At 33.6% G+C, this 7,500-nt stretch overlaps 1 protein-coding gene across 2 annotated transcripts in view; it reads left to right on the forward strand.

The window, feature by feature from the left end:
• LOC149131437 (uncharacterized) overlaps positions 1 to 7,500 on the forward strand; it is a 145,218-nt gene that overhangs the window by 189 nt on the left and 137,529 nt on the right. The window contains exons 1-2 of one of the 2 annotated variants that reach the window (XR_016237873.1): positions 1 to 275; positions 6,839 to 7,500. The exon at positions 1 to 275 is cut by the window's left edge and continues 189 nt beyond it; the exon at positions 6,839 to 7,500 is cut by the window's right edge and continues 220 nt beyond it. The gene's annotated coding sequence lies outside the window, so the exon portion shown is untranslated. The remainder of the gene's footprint in view (positions 276 to 6,838) is intronic. The other variant, XM_089339536.1, reaches the window with a different exon arrangement.

The following is a 7,500-nucleotide window of genomic DNA, read 5'->3' on the forward strand; positions in this document are numbered from 1 at the left end:
TGGTTGGTCGCATAACATAGTTACAAGGTGTACGGTAGTGTCACTGTAACCGTATGACCTTTTAGCCAGGCGATTCCAGTACAGGAAACCTGGGGGGCCCAACCAGAAGTATTCCTCACTCTCCATACATTTCCGTAGAATATTGCATTTTAAACGATTGTGACACTCTAACGAGAATGTGACGTTAATTAACAATTAAAATGATGAACACGAAATAATTGTTATTCACCTTATGATTCATTGAATGCCATTAACAGAATATAACCATAAACACGGTGAGTATTTAAATTTTTTTAAATGCTTGTTGCTTTTAAAATGTTTGAACAAGATTTGGATATAAAGATGGTGAGTATTTTAATAAAAATAATTTGCTCTTAAAAAGTTTGAAACGAATTTGCATATAAACATTCTTTCATTCTTTTACTCTTTTACTTTTTTCAGTCATTTTGACTTTGGTCATGCTGGAGCACGGCCTTTTTAAGTCGAAGAAATCAATCCTTGGATGTATTCTTCGTAAACCTGGTATATATATATAAGTATATATATATATATATATGTATATATATATATATATACACACAGACACACATATATATATATATATATATATACACACACACACACATATATATATATACATACATACACACACACACACATATGTGTGTATAAATATATATATAGATATATATATATATATATATATATATATATATATATATATATATATATATATATATATATATATGTTGTTGTACTTGGGGATGGTCATATTGCCAGTTTAGCCAATATATATATATACATATATGTGTATATATATATATATATACATATATGTGTATATATATATATATATATCATAGGCAATCTTGTTTAAATTGTCATAAACTGGACCTCTTTCATTTCCACGCCGTTGTTTACCTCTACACCAAACAGCCCAGAACTCTTTCCTCTCAGTTCAGTTTCTCTCTCTCTATTCTTTACTCTTCCTCCTCCTCTTTGATCTTCTGCGTCTTCTATCGTCAGTTATCGGGGCATCCAAACTCCTGCATACTCCGACTCACAACAATCTCACCACATCCGTCAGCCCGCAGAAATTACACAACAAAATCCACATTGTATTCACCTCCAATTACAATTATACACCACCGTGCATCCGTCACCCAGAAGGCAAAACCTTCAATATCATCATCCAGCATCCTCCATGCACAAATACTTTGTGGAAAATGTCCACTGCTAGCAGATATCAGTTTGGTTAACGAGGTCGGAAGCCGGAAGTCGCGAGTAACAAATCGGTAACATCCGGAAGGATGTTGGTATTGGCGTAAGGAAAAGAGAAACAATAAGAATTTAAGAAGTAAAGAGAGAAGAGCGAAAGTTTAAGAATAAATGGGGAAATAAGAGATATAAAGCGTTTAATAGAGAAGAATGCTTTCATTCAAGGAAAGTCCATTTGATGATCCAGTCTTCAAATCATCACATTATTCTCTATCTTTCTCTACCTCTTCCCTTTGCTCTTCTGCTCTCTCGTATTATCTATCTATCTATCTATCTATCTATCTATCTATCTATCAATATATACTTTTATATATATATATATATATATATATATATATATATATATGCACACATACATATACATATGTGAACATATATACTTATATATATATATATATATATATATATATATATATATGCACACATACATATACAAATGTGAACATATATACATATATATATGTTTGTGTATCTAGAAAGTGAGAAAAAGGGTACAGAGAAAGAGAGATAGTTTAGCAAAGCTTTATAGAGATAGATAGATAGATAGATAGATAGATAGATAGATAGATAGATAGATAGATAAATGGATAGACAGAAAGATAGATTGATACATACATACATGCATACACAAACATCTCATATGTGTTTATATATACATATATAAATAGATAGATATATCTATTTGTATATATATACTTAGATATATATACAGGTATATATATATATATAGATAGATATATACATGTGTATGTACATATATATAGATGTCTGTGTGTATACATATCCATATGAAACCCTATGTAGTTGTTTGTGTATTTGAATGTATGTGTGTGTGTGTATATATGTGTTTATGTATGAATGTATCAACGCTCACTGCTGTCTTTAGACAACAGACGACCATCAATACCTGCGCCAACACAGACACCACCACACTTACATCCAGAAACACCACCACCACCACCACCACAACCACCAGTACTATAATCATCCCAACTGAATGACCTTACATCTTTTCTCCCCTCTACCACAACACCACCACCACCAACAACAACAACAACACCGTCTCCAGCCTCATTTTGATTTCTCTTTCTCTCTGCCGCTATCTTGTCCGAAACAGCCGTTGCGATTGTAACGATGCAACGTCGCATTAAAAAGCCATATTGGCAGCGCAAAGATAGCAAAGAATCTCTCTCTCTCACTCTCTTTCTTCTCTCTCTCTTTCTCAATCTCTTCTAATGTCTATATAAGTTCTTAACGACCATCACCAATCTTTGCAATAGTATCAATTCGGAGAAGAGTCACGTTTCCAATATCCAATCCACCTACACCAGCTGCTCTTTCCGTATCATCCGATTGTTGATATATCGCGCACAAAATGGCCGCTTCATGAGTTTCTCTTTGCATGTATCGCATTCCTCCTTTAGCTACACGTTTTTATTTTTATTATTATTGTAATTATTATTATCATCATTATTATTGTTGTTGTTGTCCTTCTTATAATTGTTGTTGTTATTAATATTGTTGTTGTTTTATCCTTCGTTATTGTATTGTTGTTGTGATGTGTTGTTTTCTTTTTTCTTTTGTTTGTTTGTGCTTGTTTTGTTTGCTTTTCCTTTGTTCTCATCCCGAGTATGTGTGAGCTTGCATTTTGCCTGTGTTTATATGTGTGTGCGCGTGTGTATGCGTATGCACCCTCTCCACCACACATAAATGTCTATATATGCATTCATATACATACATATACATATATATATATATATATATATATATATATATATATATATATATATATATATATATATATATATATATATATATATATATATATATATATATAATATGTATATATATATATATATATATATATATATATATAATATATATATATATATATATATATATGTATATATATATATATGTATGTATATATGTATATGTATGTATATACTTATATATATATTGATATCTAAGTGTGCGCATATATGAATGTATATGCATTTATATGTGTGTGTATGTGTGTGTGCGTGCGAGCGCGTGGCGATGTATGTCTGTGTATTCTTTGATTATCCATTAAATCCATCTTAAGTAAACGTTACGTTTTCTACTTAGTCGATAATGAATGTATTGCCGTGATTCCGCCATGTTGTATCGCTTTTGTTCGCCATCTTCTTCCTATTTTGTGGCTAAATCTTTCTGTAAACTTTCCGCCATCCACACTACTACCACACAACTCTTCCATCCCACCATAAACACACAGAAACCTTTCATAAACACAAACAGCCTTACACATGAGCAATCATCTATACACATGCTTAACATTTCATCCAGACACCCTCCAGCATTCTCTACTCCTCTTTTAACATATTGCAGTTATCCGATCACCACGCCTCAAAAAAACGACGCGTATCATTATTTTGTTTTCTGTTTATATTTTTCTGTTTTTCCCGTCCATCCTTTTTCCGCAAGACACCATCCACCATCATGAAATGTCCACGATGGACTTCCTAATTCAGCAGCCGACCTTTCGTAGATCACGCTGATTAATTAATCTTAGCGCGCGAATAAAAGTGAGGCACGTGACTTTTCCTCTGTCAGTCGATAAATATACCGATGCATATACATGTACGTACATGTATGTCCGTACGTATATATATATGTATGTAGATATTTACGTATGTTCATCAATGTGTGTATGTATGCTTGTATGTACGCTTCCATGATTAAGTGTTTATGAATATATGTATGTATTTATATATCACTGGCAGGTACGAATATATTTAGCTATATGACTGTGCGTGAGTCTGTGTTTCGCTGTGTGTATATGGGTGTGCGTACATGAATGTAAGTATGTTTATACGTAATATCTCTAAATGTATGCGTCTGTGAATATATGGTGTATAGATGCCTATATGTATTTATATCAATGCACATTCATAAACGATGCACGTAAACGCATAGATACATACATACATACAACCGTATATATATATATATATATATATATATATATATATATATATATATATATATATATATAAAACGAAGTTATTTTATTCCACACGGGTAGAAATATAAGAAAAATAGAAATTGAAAATGCACTGCGAAGAGTTAAAATATTGTTTTACTATTTTTTTTTTTAAATATTTAACCGGTTTCACAGTTTACGTTGAACGTCGAAAAGTGGCTTATGTCAAAGATGTTTTGCTTCTGACTAGTGTTTGACGCTTGCCCTATTTCAAACTTTTGAAAATCAGTGTACACTGAGAAACCGGTCAGATCATTATATAATAGTGATAAAAAATATTTTAACTATTCTCAGTGCAACTTCCACTTCTCTTTTTCGACTCTCATTACGTTTTGAGGTCATATTCCACCGAGGTCAACTTTGCCTTTCATCCTTTAGGGGGTTGATAAATTAAGTTTCAGTTATACACTCGGGTCGATGTAATCGACTAGTCCCCTTCCTAAAAATTTCAGATCTTGTGCCTTTAGCAGAAAGAATTTTTCTTATTATCATTTTGGTTTGGCTCAGGTTCGGTCTTATTCCTGATAGGATTTACGTAGACAGTGGGTTAGTACCTGTACCAAAATTTGAAATTGTTATTATCGCCCACTACCTTATTTTTTCTCATTCCTTTACCTAATAGAAAAATTACAACATAGAAAAAATAAGCTTTTAAAAATTAGAAGATGAAGAATTTTGATAAAAACAGTGTGTCAGCTACAAAGCTTTTTGAGGTTTCTTTTTTATACATGGATGGAAAAAAAATAGAGAAAAGTAATAAAAGACAAGAGAGAGAGACAGAGTTAGAGAGAGAGAGAGAGAGAGAGAGAGAGAGAGACGCACGCACACACACACACACAGACAGAGGGATAGAGAGAAAGAGAGATACGGAGCGATACAGAAAAGAGAGTAAAACAGAATGATAGAAAAAATACGAACGGAAGAGAAAGAGAGAGAGTGCGGTCAGGAGAAATAGAGAACCACAGAGTAAAAAGGAGAGAGAGAGAGGGGGGAGAGAGAGTAAGACGGGGGTGAGAAAGAAAGGAAGTGAGATAGAAAAGAGTATATTTTTCAATAATTATCAAGGCAGCAGACATTTTAAGGGAAAATAATACTAAAGAGGGGGAAAAAATGAACCTAAAATACAAATATTTGAAAAATAAAATTTAAATCAAAGAAGATAGAGGAATTTAAGGACTTTAAATATAATTATCCTTTACATCACACACCCCTATCTACCCACTAAATAAGACCCAGAGTGTTTTTATTTAGTTTTTCTTCAAAATTCTGTTTGAAACTTCAGTTTTGTTTAAAATGTCGTCTGTTTTTCGTTTAGTTTTTGAAGCGTCCCCTCTTTCTCTCCCGCCACTCTCTGTCTCTCTCTCTCTCTCTCTCTCTCTCTTCCTCTTCAGAAGCAGACGACCGACTCCAACCAGAATTAACACAGACTCATTAGACCTTCAGAAATATTTAACAAAATCTCCTTTTCATCATTTAATTACCGCCATAGTTAGCAACTTTGACATAATTAATAATCATTAATATTTCCTCTCACCGTCACCCTCCCTCCTCTCCCTCCCTCTGTCAGACACTTTCTCTGCCACCCCCTCTTCCATTTCACTTCCCCCTCCATCTCGTCCTACTTTTATTAACACCGCCTTCTCCCTACTCCTCATCGACGTCTCTGTCTTTATCCTCTTCAGCACCTCACTCTAGTTAAACTATAACTAACATTTTCCAATCATCACGCTTATCTCCTCTTTCTCTCTCTCCCACTCTCTATCTCTGTCTGTCTGTCTCCCTCTATCTTTCTGTATATATATATATATATATATATATATATATATATATATATATATATATATATATATATATATATATATATATATATGTTTGTGTGTGTGTGTGTGTGTGTGTGTGTATGTGTGTAAATATCTAATATATATATTACACACTATATAATATATATATATATATATATATATATATATGCATGCATATCACTACCTTTCACACACACATACACACACACACATACTCTCTCTGTCTCTCTGTCTCTCTCTCTCTCTGCCTCTCTTTCTCGCTCACTCTCTAATTAAGTTGTAATCAATATTCTACTTTTCTTTTCTTCTTTCCTTCTTTCTCATATATTTCTTAAATCTCGTTCTCCCTCCTCTCTCCCTCTTTCTCTCTCACTCTTTTGCTCTCTATCTCTCTCTCTCTCTCTCTCTCTCTCTCTCTCTCCCTATCTATCTATCTACCTATTTCTTAATGTATCTCTCTTTTCCTTTCACCTATTTTGCCTTTTTTTTTTACTCTTCACCATCCCCCCCCGATCACCTCACACATTTCTCTTTCCTTCATACATTATTTCATTCGTTTTCTGTCATTTCTTTTTTTTGCACACACGCACACACATACATACATACATACATACATACATACATACATACATACATACATACATACATAGCATGATGGATGAAATGCGTACGTCTCATTTATGTTCTGAATTGAATTTCTGCCTCAGTCAATTTTTAACTTTCATCTCTTCAGGGACGAAAAAATAAAATACCAGCGACTCCTCTCAGAATCGCGGGTCTTGAACTCTGTGGCGAACCAGCATATCCTTTAGGAGCAACGTTGTGCTTTTGGTCTCTTATACGTAGTAGAAACCGGTTAACTGGTCTTCTGAGATAGAGAGCTGAATAAAATTTATATACAACAAAGAAAATTTCGAACGCCGTATTGCCGTGAAAACATCAAAAAAATTAAGTACTTTAACCTTAGAAAACGAAAAAAGAAAAAAGAATCAAACAGGGGACAGTTATAGGATTCGAACCCATATCCCTCAAATAACGCCTGCGTACTCAAACATTAAGGCGAACAGACCACCGACATCAACCTCCTTCAAATTAAACACTAAATAATAGCTTTTTGGGGGAATGCAACATTTTGTAAAGGAACATTTGGAAGCGTCGAATGGGTTTTATATTTTACATACGAGAAAGTTAATTTCGAAAGCAGTAGAGCCGTTATAACAGCAGAGAGATTGTTGTTAGCTGGTAGTTGAAATTAACGGAAGATTACTTAGCAGGTATCCGTGGGGTACGGGTTCGAGTCCCGTAGCTGTCTGCTGACAAAATTTTCCGTCTTATTAGGCTAAAATACCCGATCTCTCAGCTGTTTTTACAGATGTACTGTGCTCAGAATATTAC

The sequence above is a fragment of the Octopus bimaculoides genome, chromosome 22, assembly GCF_046866305.1.
Source record: "Octopus bimaculoides isolate indiv1 chromosome 22, ASM4686630v1, whole genome shotgun sequence".
Classification (NCBI taxonomy): Eukaryota; Metazoa; Mollusca; class Cephalopoda; order Octopoda; family Octopodidae; genus Octopus; species Octopus bimaculoides.